Source organism: Equus przewalskii, chromosome 1 (genome assembly GCF_037783145.1).
Source record: "Equus przewalskii isolate Varuska chromosome 1, EquPr2, whole genome shotgun sequence".
Taxonomy (NCBI): domain Eukaryota; kingdom Metazoa; phylum Chordata; class Mammalia; order Perissodactyla; family Equidae; genus Equus; species Equus przewalskii.
In genome coordinates, this window is record NC_091831.1 from 50477613 (window position 1) to 50495529 (window position 17917).

General features: G+C 42.0%; 1 protein-coding gene across 50 annotated transcripts in view; it reads right to left on the bottom strand.

Annotated features, from left to right (window-relative positions):
• The window catches only part of RHOBTB1 (Rho related BTB domain containing 1), a 117839-nt gene that overhangs the window by 52280 nt on the left and 47642 nt on the right, over positions 1-17917 (bottom strand). For 8 of the 50 annotated variants that reach the window (XM_070563132.1, XM_070563248.1, XM_070562957.1 and 5 more), the window contains exon 3: positions 8763-8813. The exons of 4 other annotated variants lie outside the window; for them this stretch is intronic. The gene's annotated coding sequence lies outside the window, so the exon portion shown is untranslated. Of the gene's footprint in view, positions 1-481; positions 708-4005; positions 4170-6446; positions 6630-8762; positions 8814-9793; positions 10329-10421; positions 10798-10915; positions 11270-11589; positions 11848-14917; positions 15048-17917 lie in introns of those variants that run through there. 38 more of the 50 variants (XM_008532645.2, XM_070563207.1, XM_070563214.1 and 35 more) reach the window with 32 other exon arrangements.

Sequence of the window (17917 nt, forward strand, 5' to 3'; positions counted from 1 at the left end):
GGAAACAAAATATTGGGAACAATTTTAGAAATCCAACCACAGGGGATTGGCTAAAGAAGTCTATATATCCATCTACTGGGAGTGTGTGTGGTCATGAAAAATGTGTTGTGGGAGTACATTTATGGTTATAGTTAGATGTTCATGATAAATCTTTAAATGAAAAAGATTACAAAAAATTTACAGAGTAACACCATTCCTTAAAAATGACCTACCTAAATATACACAGAAAAATTGGGGATAGAAATGTATTAAAATATTAATGCCAATATCTTTTAGGGGGTAAGATTATAATCAATTTCATTTTTCTTTTTTTCTTATCTATATATTCTATCTTTTCTATAATGAATGCATGTTATTACAAAGAAATTTTAGACAAAAGTGAGGATGGAAAGTAGGAAAACCAAGGAATAGAATTTTTACGTGTGTAAGAATATTTCCTTATGTGGAATTAACATCTACTCTTTACCTTCTCTTTGCATACCTTTAGAGCTTTATTTGAAGTATCTTTCATATGTTAGGAACCCAGCTTGCTGTTTCTGGAACCTTTCTTTCAATTCTGAGCAGTCATCCCACTCATCAACAATATCATCTTGGAGCTCCCGGTCATTCAGCTCCCTTGACTTATAGCAAAGGAACTAATGTCTCAATAGGCCCAAGTGCAAAAACTACACAGCCTCTCAGACTGTGATTCTGCAGCACGGATCCACCTGCAGAAGACCAAGTATAGAAATAAGCCAATGGGAAGATCTCCTTCTCTAATCTTTCCAGACCAAGTTATCAGACTTTGAGAGATTTCAGTTGTCTTTCAGAAGAGAGTTCCTGGTCTAATTCAAATAAATAGATTGAAAAAAAATTGGAATCTGAAATATTCTAAGGGTTCACTGTTGATTTTTGTTTGATACACACAAAGGGAAACAATTTCATTCCTTGAAGCCTCTTTCCAGGAGCCTTAATGATCAGCTGCCAGATTTAGCCTTGGCTCCATCTCCACCATGCCTATTATTCCTCCATGCTATTGATGTGACGCCAAATCTCATCCCTATTTAGAATGCACAAGACCAGATGTCTTTATAAAAGGGGGAGTTAGTGAATCTATATTGAAAAGAGCCAGGAGAACATACTGTAATGGACGGAAGCACACAGCTTCACGGGTTATGGTACTAAAAGTACATTCACACAAAAGAATCAATAGTCTTCGTCATAGTATATGAGAAATAAAAGAGAGGAGGGGGAATGGTAGAGAAGGCAGTCAAGAGATTGGCTGCTCATTAGAATCACTGGGGGAATTTGTTTGAAATACTGCTGTCTGTATAAGAATGTTCTCGGCAGCACTATTCATAATAGCCAACAACTGGAAGCAACGCGTCAACAGTGGAATGGATAAATAAATAATAAACTGAGGTCTATTCACACAATGGAATATTACACAGCAGTAATGAACTACTGCCACATACATCATGGATAAATCTTACAAACATAATATTGAGGAGAAGAAGCCAGACACAAAAGGGATTTCAATTTATATAAAAGTTCAGGGGCCGGTGCTGTGGCCGAGTGGTTAAGTTGGTGCACTCCATCTCGGCAGCCCAGGGTTTTGCTGGTTCAGATCCTGGGCGCAGACCTAGCACTGCTCATCAAGCCATGCTGAGGCCGCATAACACATAGCACAGCTAGAAGGACCTGCAACTAGAATATACAACAATGTAGTGGGGGGCTTTGGGGAGAAGAAGAAGGGGAAAAAAAGACTGGCAACAGACGTTAGCACAGGTGCCAATCTTGAAGAAAAAAGAAGTTCAAACTCAGGTAAAACTAATCTATAATATTAGAAGTCAAGGCAGTGGTTACCTCGGTTGGGTAATAACTGGATAGAGGCTTAAGAAGAGCTTCTGGGCGTTCGTGATGTTCTCTGTCTGCATTTAGGTGCTGGTTATGGGGGTGTATTCAGTTCGTGAAAATTGTTAGATACCTGTGATTTGTGTATTGTTCTTTAAATAAGATACACTACAATAAAAATGTTTTAAATTCAGATTCCTGAGCCCTAACATGGATGTACTAAGACTGTAGGTTATAGATTTTCCAGGGTATTTTTTTATTTTGTATTTAATTAATTAATTAACTAATTTTTTTTTAAATTTCTCCTTTTTCTTCCCAAAGCCCCCCGGTACACAGTTGTATATTCTTAGTTGTGGGTCCTTCTAGTTGTGGCATGTGGGACGCCACCTCAGCATGGCTTGATGAGCAGTGCCACGTCCGTGCCCAGGATTCAAACTGACGAAACACTGGGCCGCCTGTAGCGGAGAGCATGAACCTAACCACTTGGCCACGGGGCCGGCCCCTCCAGTGTATTTTAATGCAGGGCCAAGGTTGAGAATCGCTGGATCAGAAAACCTACATCTAGTGGTGTGCTGGAACCAGCCCCTATTAGCCCATGAGAACTAGTTGTTCAATTTTCAAGATTTTTCCAAGCCTATTAAAATAGTATCAGTATTAAAACTAAATTATATAAAGTTTTGATTAAATAAATTATACTAAAAACAAAGGTACTAAATACTCAAAACTCATCACTTTCTGATTTTACTATTATCTATATTTTTGAGGTTAATTATGCCAATTTTATCTGTACGGTGGAAATACTATATAATGGCGTGTTACTATGTCATTTCTTCCCATCTCTATTCTCAGTCACAACGGTAGCTTGAAACTGGCAGGGTGGGAGTATTTATGGCAATCACTACACATCAGGGCTTGCTTTATTGCTCTGTTGATTGTCTTGACTTAAGAAAATGATTAAAAAATGTTAACGCAGATTAAACTTAAAAGTGTGTTATATGTATAGCTGTTACATTGTGAATAGTTCATTTAAGGAAACATACAGTTAAGCTATTAGCTGGTTCAGCAAAGGAGTCATTCATATCTTTGATGAATGAGTACAGTTCTGACATATGACTTTTTTGTTTCACTTTTGTCCTACTCATTAACATAAAGGAAAATATCAGCCAACATTTATATGTTAGCTACATCCCTTCATCAACTGTCCTTAGGTAAACTATGGAGAGAAGAGTTCAGCAAAAACCAACAAGCAGGCATTCTGTGAAACCCAACTGACTATATGGAATTTACAATGAGGAGTCTTGTATATTTTATTATTATTTGTAAATTGTGTGCTATACACATTTTTTTATGTTAGTAAAATTTATAATCAGCTTATGTATGCACATAAATGCATTCTTTTTTTCCCAGAGAGCTGGTTGATTTACCAGCACGCCTCTGTCTACATGCCTTCCATGTTTAAGATTATATGACTTTCTATTACGATTTAAGAAACAAGCAAACAAAACAAGGCTGGAGTCTTATGGCTTCTAAGGCATGAGTTTAAGCAGAAAATATAGCAACAACTATAGCTTAGAGCCTCACATACTCAAAATGTGGTCCTCAGACCAGCAGCATCAACATCACAGGGGAGCTTGTGAGAAATATGTAATCTCAGTTCCCACCCTAGAACTCCTGAATCAGAATCTGCATTTTATAAAGATGCCCAGGTCATTTGTATGCCTATCAAAGTTTGAGAAGCACTGCTTTAAAAATAAACTTCTTGGTATGAACTGAAACTTATATAACCAATTTGAGGTTAGTAATAAGGTTAGGAATAATCTAGCAATTGGTGATCTTTAAGCATCTAGCACTGGTTTAGCCACTTCATAGCACTGGGGAAACACATAATTGCTTCCCTTAAATCTGAAGAAAAGGACAAATGTACATTACGAATGTATATTACAAACGTACCTTACGTGTACAAACTTCTCTGGAAATATTAGTTATTTGGCTGAAAATATAGTAGTTGCTTTGAGATGCAGAGGTCTATGTGGAACACACGTTAGTACTTAATTACAAATGTACGTTTGTCAAAACTGCGCCACTAGGAAAATAAAGGCTATTCTAGGCGACTTGGATTATTAATTTAAAAAGGGGGAAAAGGTACAAGAAAGAAGAAAATCACAACAGTACCTTTCCTCCATGTATGTGATGAATAGGCTCTGTTGCCAAAGACTTGGTTTCAAAAATCCAAAGCAGGGCAGCAAGTGCCACATGATGAAGTGTGGCAGCTGGGGAGAGGAGGGTGATGAAACACTTCCCGGAGATGTAATTTAGGCCAGGGTAGCTATCAAGTGCTGAGGGTGAAAGGGGAAATTGTAGTGCTTATGCCTTTCCTGTCGATATATCAGTCAGCCACACAGGACAAAAAGAAGACAGGGAGGCACACAGAAAATACTCGATACCAGAGTTAATTGAAATGATGGTAGGAAAGTCTCACGGGTTCCAAAATGGAAAGCAAAAACACTCTACTGGCAATAATACTCTCTGGAAATATTTCTTAGTTATTTGGCTGAAAATATAGTAGTTGCTTTGAGATGCAGAGGTCTATGTGGAACACACGTTAGATACTTACACAGTGTCTGGAAGGAAATGAGAGCCACAAATCTCCAAGGGGAGCTTGGTATTAGTTTGCGGCAGAAACTGAAGCAATAAAATAATTCGAGTAAAACTTGGCAACACTAGAGTGTGAAGAAAACAAATGTAATCGTGACCAAGCCACTGGTACCCAGAGAGACCCCTGGGCCTGTTTTTACCCAAGAAAAAGGGTTACTATGTCCATCCCTTGCAATATCAGAACTCAAATGACTCCAGTACATTTGGTGGCAAAATAATAGGACTGTCCTAATGTGTTTTAACATCTTCCCTTGAGATACTCTAGGGAGGCTAAGAAGAGAACTAGCCCTCACTGAGGACTGTGATGTGCTTTACATGCGTGACTTCCTAACATCCTCATAATCCTCTGATGGAAGTGATACTCTCTCCACTTTATAGATGAGCAAAATGAGGTCCAAAGAAGTATTTCGCCCACATCACATAGGTAATAAAAAAGCCAGAGCACAGACAAAATTAAAAGGCTCCATACTTGATTAAAACAGATCAGTCAACAAGGACAGCTTGGAAGGGGTCAAAGTATGAGACTGTTATGTTCCGAGTAAGAGGAAAGGACTATTCTGTATTGGCGTCAAGGAAGGGAAGTGAGGTTTCTCCTAGTACCCACCATATCTTTACACTGCTGGAACCCTCTGCTCACTCATTTCTGGATGTATCTTAGGCTTCAGAGGTTTTTCATACTTGACAGTGGTAATTTTGCTAAGTGGGAGGGTTTAGAAGACAAGCACATTTCAGGCAGCGTTATGTAATAGAACTGAGCCCTGGCTGAAACTTGAAAACCTGGGTTCAGTTCCAGTTGCGTCTCTATGAGAGCAGGAGTTACATCACTTCTCTGGGGGGCAAGCTTTTCCACCTCTGTGAGGCTGGATTAAGTCTCCTTAAGTGCCTTTCTGGGCCCATGATTCAACCCTCCCTGACTCATCTGTTTAAGATCGTGACTTCCATCAAAATATATTAGAGATGACCTGAGAGTTAACAAATGTGTCCAGGCAAGACGGCTATGTGGTTCAAGATACATCAAACAAACAAAGAAAAAGCCCTGCCGGAATAATTATTAAACTCCTATACTCCATCTGCAAGAGTAACCCGAAATGAATTGCTTTCAAGTGTTTTTTGTTTTTTCCCAGGAGTTCGTTTAAAAAGAATATATATTCAAGTTCTTAGACAGATCTTGGTGCAAATCCAAGCTCTACCTCCTCCTGGCTCTTTGAGTTAACATATCTGAGTTCCATGTTTTGCTTCTGTAAAATTGGAATCGATAATGAATATGAACTGTAACGCAGTAAAGTGTCTGGCATCTAGTAGGAGCATAATAAGTGCAGTTATTGTTATTCCACTGGTCATTAGGGGTTTGGACTATGGTTGAGTAACAATTCAAAGGGAATTTCTCCACTGAGGGATGGAGCCTGAGATGGTAACTTCATTGGGAACTTGCCATTGATCTCTGTCTATGCAACAAATAAACTCAGGTGCAGAGTGGAGAAATGTAATTGCTTCTTCTGGACCTGCTGGCATTGCTTTCTTTGTAAAACTTTCTAATTCACCTCTTAGTGGGTAAAACCATATCAGAGACATGCTGATGTACTTGATGGGATAGGTAGAGGGAGTCTTTGAAGACAGGAGTGTCCTGGGACATCGAGAAAGATGTCTAGAAACGTCATACCTACATTTCATTTCAGTGTCTTTATTTGCCCATTTCCTAATTTCTGCCCTATGAGCACAAGGAACAAAAGATTCCAGGAAGAGGAGGAGTAACTTCACTTTGTTTGTAAACTAAAAAACCAAACAATGCTGATGCTGACACATAAATAACCTAAATAAATAATCTATACACCTGCCATCCATTGAGTGAGTGCCTCTTGCCCTCCCCACCAAAGCTTTCCCTTTCCCCCTCCTCTTTCCCAGCACTCACACCTCCTCCACCGCCCCCCCCCCCACCGCGTGCCCCTTTCTACACACACCACTTTTTGTGACATTTTTCCTTCCTGCTCCAAGTTTTGTTTTGGTGTTGTGAGGTTGTGAGAAGCCTGGGTGGAGAAAAGATGATGAACACAAGAAGCAGATTCAAATCATCTGTACTCTTTGAACCCTGTTATGTGAAGCCGACCGAGGTCTTCAAATAATGCGATTGAACTGCCTGTTCTCTAAAAGGAAGACCAATAGAAAGATTTCAATAAAAACTTCCTCTGTTTTCTACAGGTATATTTCCTGAGCAAAAAACATAGAAATTAAAAATGTTTCCAGCCATGTTTTGAGACAAGTCAAGAATATTAACCAAACCCTTTTGAAGTTCAAAAAAACAAATGGTTGTTAATTAAATTATTGTTAGAGATACCACGCTAATTCTAAGGTCTCTTTTGGCATTAAAATTATATGATTCAGAGTATAATTTTACCCTTTAAGTAATTATAGGTTTATAGTTGCTATACTGATATTTTTATGACATACCATTGTCACAGCTAACCAAATACCAGCTGATGGCGAGGTCTTAACCTCTCATGGGATCTTCCCAGTATTCTTGCTCTTATGATCGATTATGTAATGACACACTATATAACAACTTTTATAGGACAAAAGCTGTCATAGGACAGCTTATAAAAACCCCTTAAATGCTGAAAAGTATCTCAACTAATTAAGCTTTTAGGGTTATTAGCTTGAATTAGGGGTATCAGTACATTAAAAAAAAGATGACATATTAAGGTTTTCTTTAGTAATTTGTCCCCCATTTCATTTTTTATTACCCCTTTATATAATACTCCCTAGGAACGATTAACAACTGTTACAAATTATTCTACAAAAAGTAGGTGGGAAATACGGGAGAGGGGGAAGAGAAGGCTGTCAACCTAGGCAAAACCAGAAAACACCTTGCTTAATTTTGAAATACTGGCCATTTTCAGGACTTTGGTTGGGATTTATCTATTATGTCTCCAAACCTATCTACATGGCACATTTCAGACAAACTGAGGTTCCAGAAGGAATCCAGTGCTTTTAAGCATTGTGCCAAATTGTAATGCTTTCTCAAAGACGCTGTGCAGATTCAAGAAGCTCACGATTCTGTTACAAAGCTTTTGAAGCAATAACGCCTTTGAGTTTGAGAGACTTAATTTAGCTGTTCTAGATGATTGCAAAATCTCTCCCTGTTGGGTTGAAATTCAAATTCTGTTTCTCCCCAAACTATCATCCATTTATCATCTATACAGATAAAAAATGGGTTTGGAAATTTTTTTCCAAGCATACATGGAATTGCCAAGTAATCCCACAGAACGGAAAACGCTGAACTTCTCATAAATTTACTATTGACCCCCAATTCAGCATGATCTTGATTTATTCTCTAATTTTTCCTACATGAATGTTTAATATTTTGCCTTTTTAATCTGTTTGTAAGATCCTTAAGACCAGAGACCCTATGATAAAAATTTTCTTAAATCTTTGACAGTGCCATGCCAAAAAGTACACATGAATATTTATTTCACTGTTTTACTTACGAGAATGGAATTTATTCTTTTGCAACAGCTGGGCCATTGAATGTTATTATATGAGCTGCAATTACCAAGTTATCTTAGGCAAGTCACTTAACCTTTCTTGGCCCCAGCTTCCCTACTGGAGAAGATTTTTTCAACTATAGAGTTTAAGCTTTAGAGTAAGACAGAACTTTCTTTTTGGTTATACTCCTATTTCTTCTATTTACCACAAGTAGGAGTTCAACCTATTATCTAACCTCTCTGAACTTCCAATTCCTCACCTCTTGTTTGTGGATCAAGAGAGTGGTTTCAGCTCACAGGGATTTTTTGATGCAGGATGAGAACATAAATGTAAAGAATGCAGCACATTACCTGAACTTTGGTTCATGCTCAAAAATGTCAACTATGATTATATCAAGTTTCTTCCAGCTCTAGAGTGCCAAGATTAGGATAGAAGTAAAGTCTTAATCATCAAGCCCCCAAGTCCCCAGAGTCCTCATCTGATTGGCACCACTTGGATCCCCAAAGTAAAGAAAAAGTCTTATAAAGGCCAAACTGATTCAAGGCCCATTTACTCAGTAAATTCTATTCTATTCTATTCTATTCTGTTTACTCAGAGTAAATAGAATAATTTTAACAATCATTGAACTTGAAATATCAATACAATAACTATAATTCATAATTGAGTCCATAAAAAAATGACAAAGACAAACTGCTTTAAGACAAATGACTAAGAAACCTGTTCTGAAATGCATAGTCAGAATAGACACAGGATGTCATCAATCTATGGCCATAGGTTTGCACAAAGACACTGACCTGGCTTGCTGGAAGTGAAGAACAGAACACCCTGCTCACAGCTGGACTTACCTACACAAAAGAGAGAAATATTTTATAAATGCTGCTGCTTGCCAGGAGCACACGGGGAGCCACTAAAACTTTCAACATACATTGTTGTCTTTCTTTTCCCCCAAAAGGGCAGAATCTGCTTTATTTTTTTGCTAAGTGTCAGTGTTAAAATGGCATTTCTTTGGGTCAAATACATCCTGAAATAGCTAGACTAACATTTTGTAGCATTTCTGAAAATATATTTCTGAGCATTTGGGGATGACACAAAAAAAGCACTTGGCCACAAATCCATGAACGGGAACACGGAAAACCTTATAGGCATTTTACAATACAGACATCATAGAAGTGGACATGCTATTCCTCCAAAATTGCATTTTTAGACAATATTATCATAAGTAAAAGTCCGAATGATTCTGGGTTTTCCTATTAAATTATAGTTATATAGTTAATGTTATGTTGTTGAGCCAACGACATCGAAGTACCTGTGTTTCTATTTCCACCTCTATGATCACACATATGTATTTAAATTTACACTACCTTCAAAATTTTGGAAAATAACAATCAATGGGCAAGTTTAGAAAAACACTGACCATGATTATATTGCTTCCTAATGGGTTTTTCAAAGTCTTCCACACTGGGATGAACTAGTTAAATCTCCTTCCCACTAATATGTCCAAATAGGATCCAGGAATCTGAGAGGAAACCTTGTTTAATAATAATTTACTGCCCACTCCACCTGCGGAGCAGTATGCAAACATTATTTATACTTAAAAGTCTTGTGTTTATTTTCTAGCAACCAGTGACTCTCAGGCATCTACAAAGTTATTGGAAACGAACTCTAATTCCAAATTTCTAAAGAGTGTTTGTAAACAAACTTAACAGTGTATGTTTACAAAAGCCGCGAGCTTGCCAAGATCAAACAAACACAGCCTTTTGGCTATTTATATCTGCTGATAGTGAGAGGACTGTTATACAAAGATGAAAACTACTGATAACCTAACTGTTTTTGCAGTTTAGAGAGGATACACAGTACAGAGAAGAATACGCAGCACAGCCTCGGTTGGGGGCGGGGGAGCCCCAAACTGCCGAAACCTCAAGCTGAGCATCTGGCTGGGGTCCAACAGAGTCGCGTGAACAGCCCAGGTTGGGGGAAGTTCAAAGTCAAGGCGACTCTTCTGGTCTTAACTTCCCAGACTTTCCTAGGTCGGGATGCCTTTGTGTATATATCAACCTTCATGCATTTCCCCCCCAGCAAATGTGTACAGTCAGCTCGAAAGGCACAGCTTGTGTGCTGACGTGCAAAGCCAAGTCAAAACCCTGCGCTCGGCGTTCCCTTCTAACTTTCTGGCTTGTCCAAGTCTAAATATTGACATTGCTCCGCAGTTGAGATGTTTGATACTGCTGAGGATAGAAAGGGCGCAGCTAACAGTAGGATCTAATGATATATTTTGACATAGTTGTGCCTTCTTTCCACTTCTTTTTGCGGGGAGGCGGTTGGATTCCCTTGTCTGCACATCTCCCGCCCACCCCCCACCCTATTGTTCTCCCAGAAAGCTGAGCACACAGAGACAGGGTAAGGTGTTTTGCAAGCCCCTCAGGGCAGCTCCTACTGTTGTCACAGCAACTCACAACAGACTCCATAGACACGGGGTTGGGGGCGGGGAGCGTCAAACTGTGGGCTGACCAGTCAACTCTCCTGGGGCGACAAGCGCCCAAGGGGCCAGCATATCCCCTTTTTCAGGTCCTCCGGCTCCCCACCACTGTCCTTCGAAGAAAAAGAGCCCTCTTTGCGGCGCGGCACCAACCCCTCCCAGGCGAGGCCAGCCTGCTAAGGGTGCCTGTTGTACATTTTCTCAGTTCCAAGTTAGGGGTGCGGCTGTGCGGGCGCTCCTAGAAATCTCTTCGGCTCGCCTCTGATGTGAGGGTGCCCGGCCTCGCAGAGAGGCGAGGGCGGCTCCCAGAAGAGCTCGGTCCCATAACTCTCTCTTGGGACGCTGCCGGCCGCGTGGCGCGGCCCGGGCCTCCCCCCTCCACGCCACCCGCTGGGGCCGGGGCGGTGGGGGCTCCCGGGCGGCTGCTCCGAGAAGTTTCGTACCGTAGCGCACTCACGACACAGAACCTACCCTGAAGCCGAGCGAGACGCGAGCTCTCTCCGCCTTCAAGGGCTGGGGGGAGCGGGGGGGCCCCCGCTACTCAGCAGCAGCCACGGCTGCGCGCGGTCGCGGGTGTGCGGGGTCCCTGCGCGCGGCGTGCCGCCCGCCGCCCAACTTTGCACAAAGGCAGCATGGCACTGCCTCGCCTGCGGGCTCGCCGGCGCCGCCGCCGCTCTGCCCCGTCCGGGGCGAGAGGGGCTCGCCCTTTTCCACCCCCAGCCCTCCCCTTCTCGTGCCCCCACCCCCTCTCAGGCGGGCCGGCCGGGCGGAGCCGAGCGCCAGGCACCGAGCTCCGCCGCCGTGGCGGCCGCCGCTCGCTCTGTGACGTTAGCAGCCTTCGCGGCTATTTATATCCACACGATTGGATTTCATTCATGAAACCAGGGCCTGCTGTGTCTGTGCGCCGGGGCGCTGGTTGCAAAGGTGCCTCCGCTTCACGCAGACCCGGGGGGCCCGGGTTCGGAGGCGCATGGCCCGGGACAAACATGCGCGGAGCACGGGAGACCCCGGCCGTTCTCCCAAGCGGCCGGGAGGTGAGGGTCGGGGCGATCTGTGCTCCCGTCCTCTGTGCCAACGTCCCACCCATTCCCGTCCAACGCTGGCCCTTTGTCCCAGGCTCTGGAAAAGTAAGTTGGGCCACTAACCGGCTGGGCAGCATGGCCTTCTTCCCCCTGGGAGCTGACCGGCCGCGGACTCCGAGGGAGGACATTGGCTTTTGTTTCCAAACCAAGCCCAGCTGCTGACTAAGGGCTGCGTTAGCTCAGCCTCCTCCCCTGGGCGGCTGCACGTGCTGGCGGGCTCCCCCCCGGGTTACCTTCCTCTGTGACTTGGCTCCTGGGGTGATGGGGGTGATGGGGGTGGGGGTGGGGACGGCATCAGGACGCACCCCTGCTCCCGACCCGGATAAGGAGGTGATTTACAATCTCCTACAAATGACTGAGTGAGGAAGTGAAGTTGACTTCTAGTCGCTCACGGATTGTCGGAATTCTTGGAAGCCTAAGACAGTCCATCCCTCCTGAATGCGTCTCCCTGCGCAGGCTGACCGTGAGCTCCTAGGACCGGACCAGGGGTAGTTTTCATGCATTCACATAACAAATACTTATTGAGTGCCTACAGTATGTTAGGCACCCTGTTAAGCTCTAAAAAGGTGACAATGACCACAACCAACCTGGTCCGGGCCCTCAAGGAGCTTTCGGTCAGGCTGTTAAAATTACCTTCATTGAGGACGCTGTCTACCAAGGACTGGGGATACAAAGATGGCAACAATGTGTCCTTAGGACTCAAGGAGTTCTCAGGTAACTGTCTTCCTGAGGTTTTGAAGGGCTGGGGAAAAGGGAGCCATTTTTTATTGCAAGGGCCATTTCTTTGTGTTATCCCCCAAGAAACAGAACAGAAAAAATTCTAATGCAAACAAACCCGTTTGTCCCTCAGTTTCTTTCAGGAAGCCACCTTCATTTTCCCAGATGGAATACTTACTCTCCCTTCCCAGGATCCGCCGATGAGTTTTAGTCCATTGGGTATTCCTGATCTTCCCCACTAGTATTTATTTGCCTTGGTGACAAAAGCTTGCCTGGTGCTCTCAGAAGCCCCCAGAGACCCCAAAACATAGTGAAATTCAGTGTTTTTACAAGGAAAGGTGTTCAAGGCAATGTGCTTTGTTTAAACCATCCTTACTGAACTGTCTTTGGAAATGGAGTTAGCAGTCTCTAATCTTTGATACCCAGAAAACAGCATAGTGAAAAGTCACATACAGGGGTCTGCTCAAAGAACTTCAAGACAGACACATGGGGGAGTGATCATTTACTTGGCACAACACCAACTTCCCTCAGTCTATTTAAAAGTGACTCCATTTTGAAAGGTTTAATCAATATACATTCTTTTCAGGAACAGATTTCTTGGGAAAAGTTAATTAACCCTGCTCACCCCCAGCCATCAGTCGTCTTTATTGCAAGCCATTGCTCTTCAAACTGCCCTGGGGGCTAAGCCACAGGGTAGGAACTCAGAAGAAATGGGAATCAACCTGTATTGCAGCCTTCATATGTGGGAGGCAATAGGCAAGGAGGTTTAAAACACATTTTCTCAATTAATCCTAAGAACAATGGATGAAGTAGATGCTATTATTATCATAACCATTTCATAGATGAGGAAACTGAGGCACACAGAAGTACGTAGTTTTCTGAGGTTTTGACAGTAGCATTTTGACGTGGGTCAGCATGTGCCAAGGTCTTATTTTATCACCAAGCTGCTTTTTGACATCCTGCCTTTCCTCAGTTTCTTTCATTTCTTCAGTTATAAATTATAAAGAGGTAAGTGGCATGCTTAAGCAGCAGGCAGGTGCTAGGACCAGCAAGACACCTATGCAAAGACCCCAGTTGGCAGGCTACCATTCAGATGTTGCCCTCCATCCCCAGAGGGTACCAAGGCTCAGGTAGGCCTTCCAAAGGATTCTTCTTCCATAGAGGGTAAAGAACAAACAGTCATCATGGAATTACCCAGCTGGCTGCCTAAATCTGAGGAAAGCTGACCGGAAGAACTTTTGGGAAAATTGATGTGAACAGTAATTCAGATATGGCAGAGGAAAAGTCACTGTTCTAGGAAGTCCTTCCAAACAAGGGCAGGGACCTGAGGAAGAGGTTGCCACAAAGGTGCTATGTAGCCCCAAAATTATACACATGAAACCCCCAATTCTGAAAAAGTTGGAGAAAATGCAGCAAGGAGTACAGACTATATTTTGCCAACAGGGAAGGAGAGAAAAGGAGCAATAGCAAATAATCCTCTGAATCACCGCCAATTCCTGTCCTTGTTACTACCACAAAGTAATCCGCATTTATATACTACAACTGATGCTTGCAAATAAAATCAATACGATTCGCTTTTAATAAATATAAAAATTGGTACTTAAGCTTAAATAAACCAACACCATTTATTTAAAGACTTTCAGGGTTGTACTGTACAGAAGTGGTGTAAAAACTTTTGACTAGCTTTTATGGTAAATATTTAACCAAAGGCATAGGATTAAAAAATTCCCACAATCAAGATACAGAACTGTTCTGTTATCACAAAAGAACTTCCTCACGCTACCTCTTTGTATGTGCATCCCCCCCCCCCCCCCCCCCACGCCCAAGCATTAAGCTGTTCTCCATCTCTAGAGTTTTGCCATTTCGGTACTTATATTAATGGGAATATAAAGCATGTAATGTTTTGAGATTGAATTTTTTTTAACTAAGCATAACGCCCTTGAGGTTCATAAAGGGGGCTGCACGCATCAACAGTTCCTTCCTTTTTATTGCTGAGTATGTATGGGTATACCAGAGTTTGTTATTCCATTTACACACTAAAGGGCATTTGAGTAGTTTCCAGGATTTTGCTATTACAAATAACACTTCTGTAAACATTTGCACATAGGTATTTGTGTGAACATAAGTTTGTATTTCTTTGGGATGAATGCCCAAGAATGCAATTGCTGGGTCATATGCTAAGAAATTGTCCAACTGTGTTCCAGAGTGGCTGTATCATTTTACAGTCCCCCAGTAATGTATGAGAAATCTAGTTCCTCCACATTCTCACCAGCATTTGGTATTATCACTATTTTTTAAAAAAAATTTCAGTTGTTCACTAGTTTTGTAGGGACAACTCATTGTGGTTTTAACTTGCATATGTATAATGCCTAATGATGTTGGCACATCTTTTCACATGGCATCCTTATTTCTTCTTTGCTGATATATTTGTTCATGTCTTTATAATTGGATTTTATACTTGGATTTTTTTCTTGGATTTTATAATTGGATTGTCTGGCTTTTTACTATTGCGTTTTGACAGTGTTTTCAAAAATATATTCTGGGATCATAGAATTTTCAAATTGCAAATTAAATACTACCTCAAGTTAACTCTACTTTGAATTCAATCACTATTGTTTAACATTTCTATTGCCATCAGTTTGAGAGAGAATATAAAGTATTCTCAAATACTTACATAGAACTCCTATGGAGAGGGTCTTTTCAGGATTATTTTATAAGCCTGCATTTGAGCGGTGGGTAACGGACATCCTGAGCCAGGCCGACACGTGGCTGCGGCCCAAGGAGCCAGGGCCACGCCTCTGCGCAGGCGCAGACGCCTCCTCCAGCGGCCGGCGGGCTGCCCCGACTGCTGCAAAAGTCGCCTGAAAGGACGACAGTTTCGCGCTCTCTCTTCCTACTTGGACGCAGAACTTCACGCTGTCGTTGGCTGTTTAAAGGATATTATCCTGGGTGGCGAGTTCCAGGTTTCATGGACAAGTACTACCAGGATTTGAAGGCATGGAAGAGAATAAGCTGACCCATGCACTAATTTTTAAGAATAGATGTGTTTGGTAGAAAGATATTGAAAAACAGCTGTTGGAGCGGATTCCTGGAGTTAACATGGCAGCTTTCATAACAGCCAACAACTTTGCAATACTCTAAAGATGAGGTGGCTCTTGACATGGTCGACATGCTGGCTCACATGTTCAGGTTTTCTGGCTTTTAAAGAAACACTTCTGGACCACAGAACAGAATAAGGCCAGTGGGCACTGGACTTAAGCAGTGGCTTGGGGGCGACTTCCTTGTACAAATCATCTTGCGTGGCAGCTTCCCAGAAGAACTGGGGCTCCAGCTCCCACCTCCAGGCAATGGGGTCGGTTTGGACCACGCGGGCCCAAAAGGCCGGGTGCGCTCCAGCTAATGATGACAGAAAGGAAAGACTGACCCTGTTCTGGGACTCTTCATTAATGCTAAGTATTGAAGCATCACAAAGAAAACGACCTGACCCTCTGGAAACACTTTCTTGGATTCAGGAATTCAATTACTTCTGCGAGAGTAGATGCTTCTCTCAGATGTTAGACTACCGTGGGGCGAGATGATGTCCAGTATTCCATCTGGTGGGCCCTTTCCCCAGCTTTGTGTAGTTGATATATCAACAACATGGAATAACCTACTATCATAATCCCTTTCTGTCCCAAATACCACAGGCAGGCTTTGCATGAATCTGTGTGTTCATAGCTCTTTCACCTGGATAAGAGTGGCAACACTTCAGCTCAAGTGGCCCAGCTGTGAGGGGTTTTGACTACTTGGGAATTTATCTTAGGTGTTACTCAAACTAGCTCTTAAGGTCTCTGAAGCTCCTATTTTCTGTCCAGTGTTCTGGGGGAAATCCAGGCTAGTCTTGGCTGTGGGAATCAACTGAAAGAGATATCCTTCACCTTTACACTACAAGTAGAAATGAACTCCTAGTCTTGGGTTTGCAGTCTAGTCATCACTGTTGCTCCTGATGTAGTTTCTAGGAGAAGCTTTTTTCTTTTTTTAAAAAATTAATGTTTTCTGGGGCTGGCCCTGTGGCTGAGTGGTTAAGTTCGCGTGCTCTGCTGCAGGCAGCCCATTGTTTCGTTGGTTCAAATCCTGGGCGTGGACATGGCACTGCTTATCAAACTATGCCCCACATGCCACAACTAGAAGGACCCACAGTGAAGAATATACAACTGTGTACCGGGGGGCTTTGGGGAGAAAAAGGAAAAAATAAAATCTTTAAAAAAAAAAATTAATGTTTTCTTTCTTTCTTTTTTTTTTTTTGTGGGGAAGATTGCCCCTGAGCTAACATCTGTTGCCAATCCTCCTATTTTTCCTGAGGAAGATTGGCCCTCAGGTAACATCTGTGCCCATAGTCCTCCATTTTACCTGTGGGACGCCTGCCACAGCATGGCCTGATGAGTGGTCTGCATGTCCACACCCGGGATTTGAACCAGTGAACCCAGGCTGCCGAAGTGAAGCCTGCGAGCTTAACCACTACACCACTGGGCCAGTCCCAGAAGGTGTTTTTTTGTAAAGCATGATTTTTTAAAAATATATTTTTATAGATGAATACTCAGGCTAATCCAGTAGATCCAATCTTGGAATTTCTATGATTATCTATTTAAAGATAGAAGCATTAAATACTGTGTGTTTTTCAGTTGTTAGTTCTGTGAAGGTGAAAATGCTTTTACTGGGCACCCATGGATATAGGTTATGTGCTGGAAGTAGACAAAAAGGTATCCTTTTCTCATAGCGTGTTAAATGTATTTGTGCAGGTTTGCCAAAATTCTTGATGTATGAATCCATTCATTAGGTTTCCTGTTAGGGTGGGGCAAGTTTGGTAGAAATGTGATTTTGCAAGCTCTACAATTCTAACTACGTTTGTCTTCCCCTCAAAATCTCTTACCAAGATGGTGTTCGACTGGCCTGCTCAGCATGTGGAGGGGAGGTAGCAAACAGCTTTTATGGTCATCTGTCTGGCTTTGTTTTGTTGGCATTACGAAACGTAAAACATGTATGTCACACCTCCAGAAAGAAGACAAACATAATAGGCTAGTGTACAATGTGTATCTTTGATTTTTGTTTTTTAGAGTAAAAATATTCTGTACTGGGAAAAAAAATCTTCATGTGAAAGGGACATTTGTTTCAGGAATAAATGATGTCCCTCACATTACAAAAGGTGTTAATGCTAGACTTCAACTTTACCTAATTGAAAATAAATGAGAAGATTTATGTCATAGCATGTTTAAAGCCTATCTTGCCTGACCAAATGCTTCATACAAAAAATACAAAACTGTATTTCTCTTCTAAAACAAGGAAAAAAACCCCCCAAAACCCAAAACACATTAAAGGGAGCATAGGGTAATGGGAAGAGTAGGAAAATGGAATTGTATTTTGGCCATACCACTATCTATGTAATTCTGTGCTAGTCCTTTAATCCATTGCATCTCAAAATTCCATATATAAAATGAGGACATGGATAATAACTTTGCAAAATGTTGTTAAGAGGACTAAATGAAATAATGTTTGTGGAAAATGTCTTGTAAAATGTGAAGCTCTCTACACACTGGTGAGTGTGAAAATGGACTCATTATGAGGCCATTTAAAAAAACCGCACAGGGTCTCATTTGATTTAGAAGTACCAAAGATCAATCATATAGGAGCTATATCA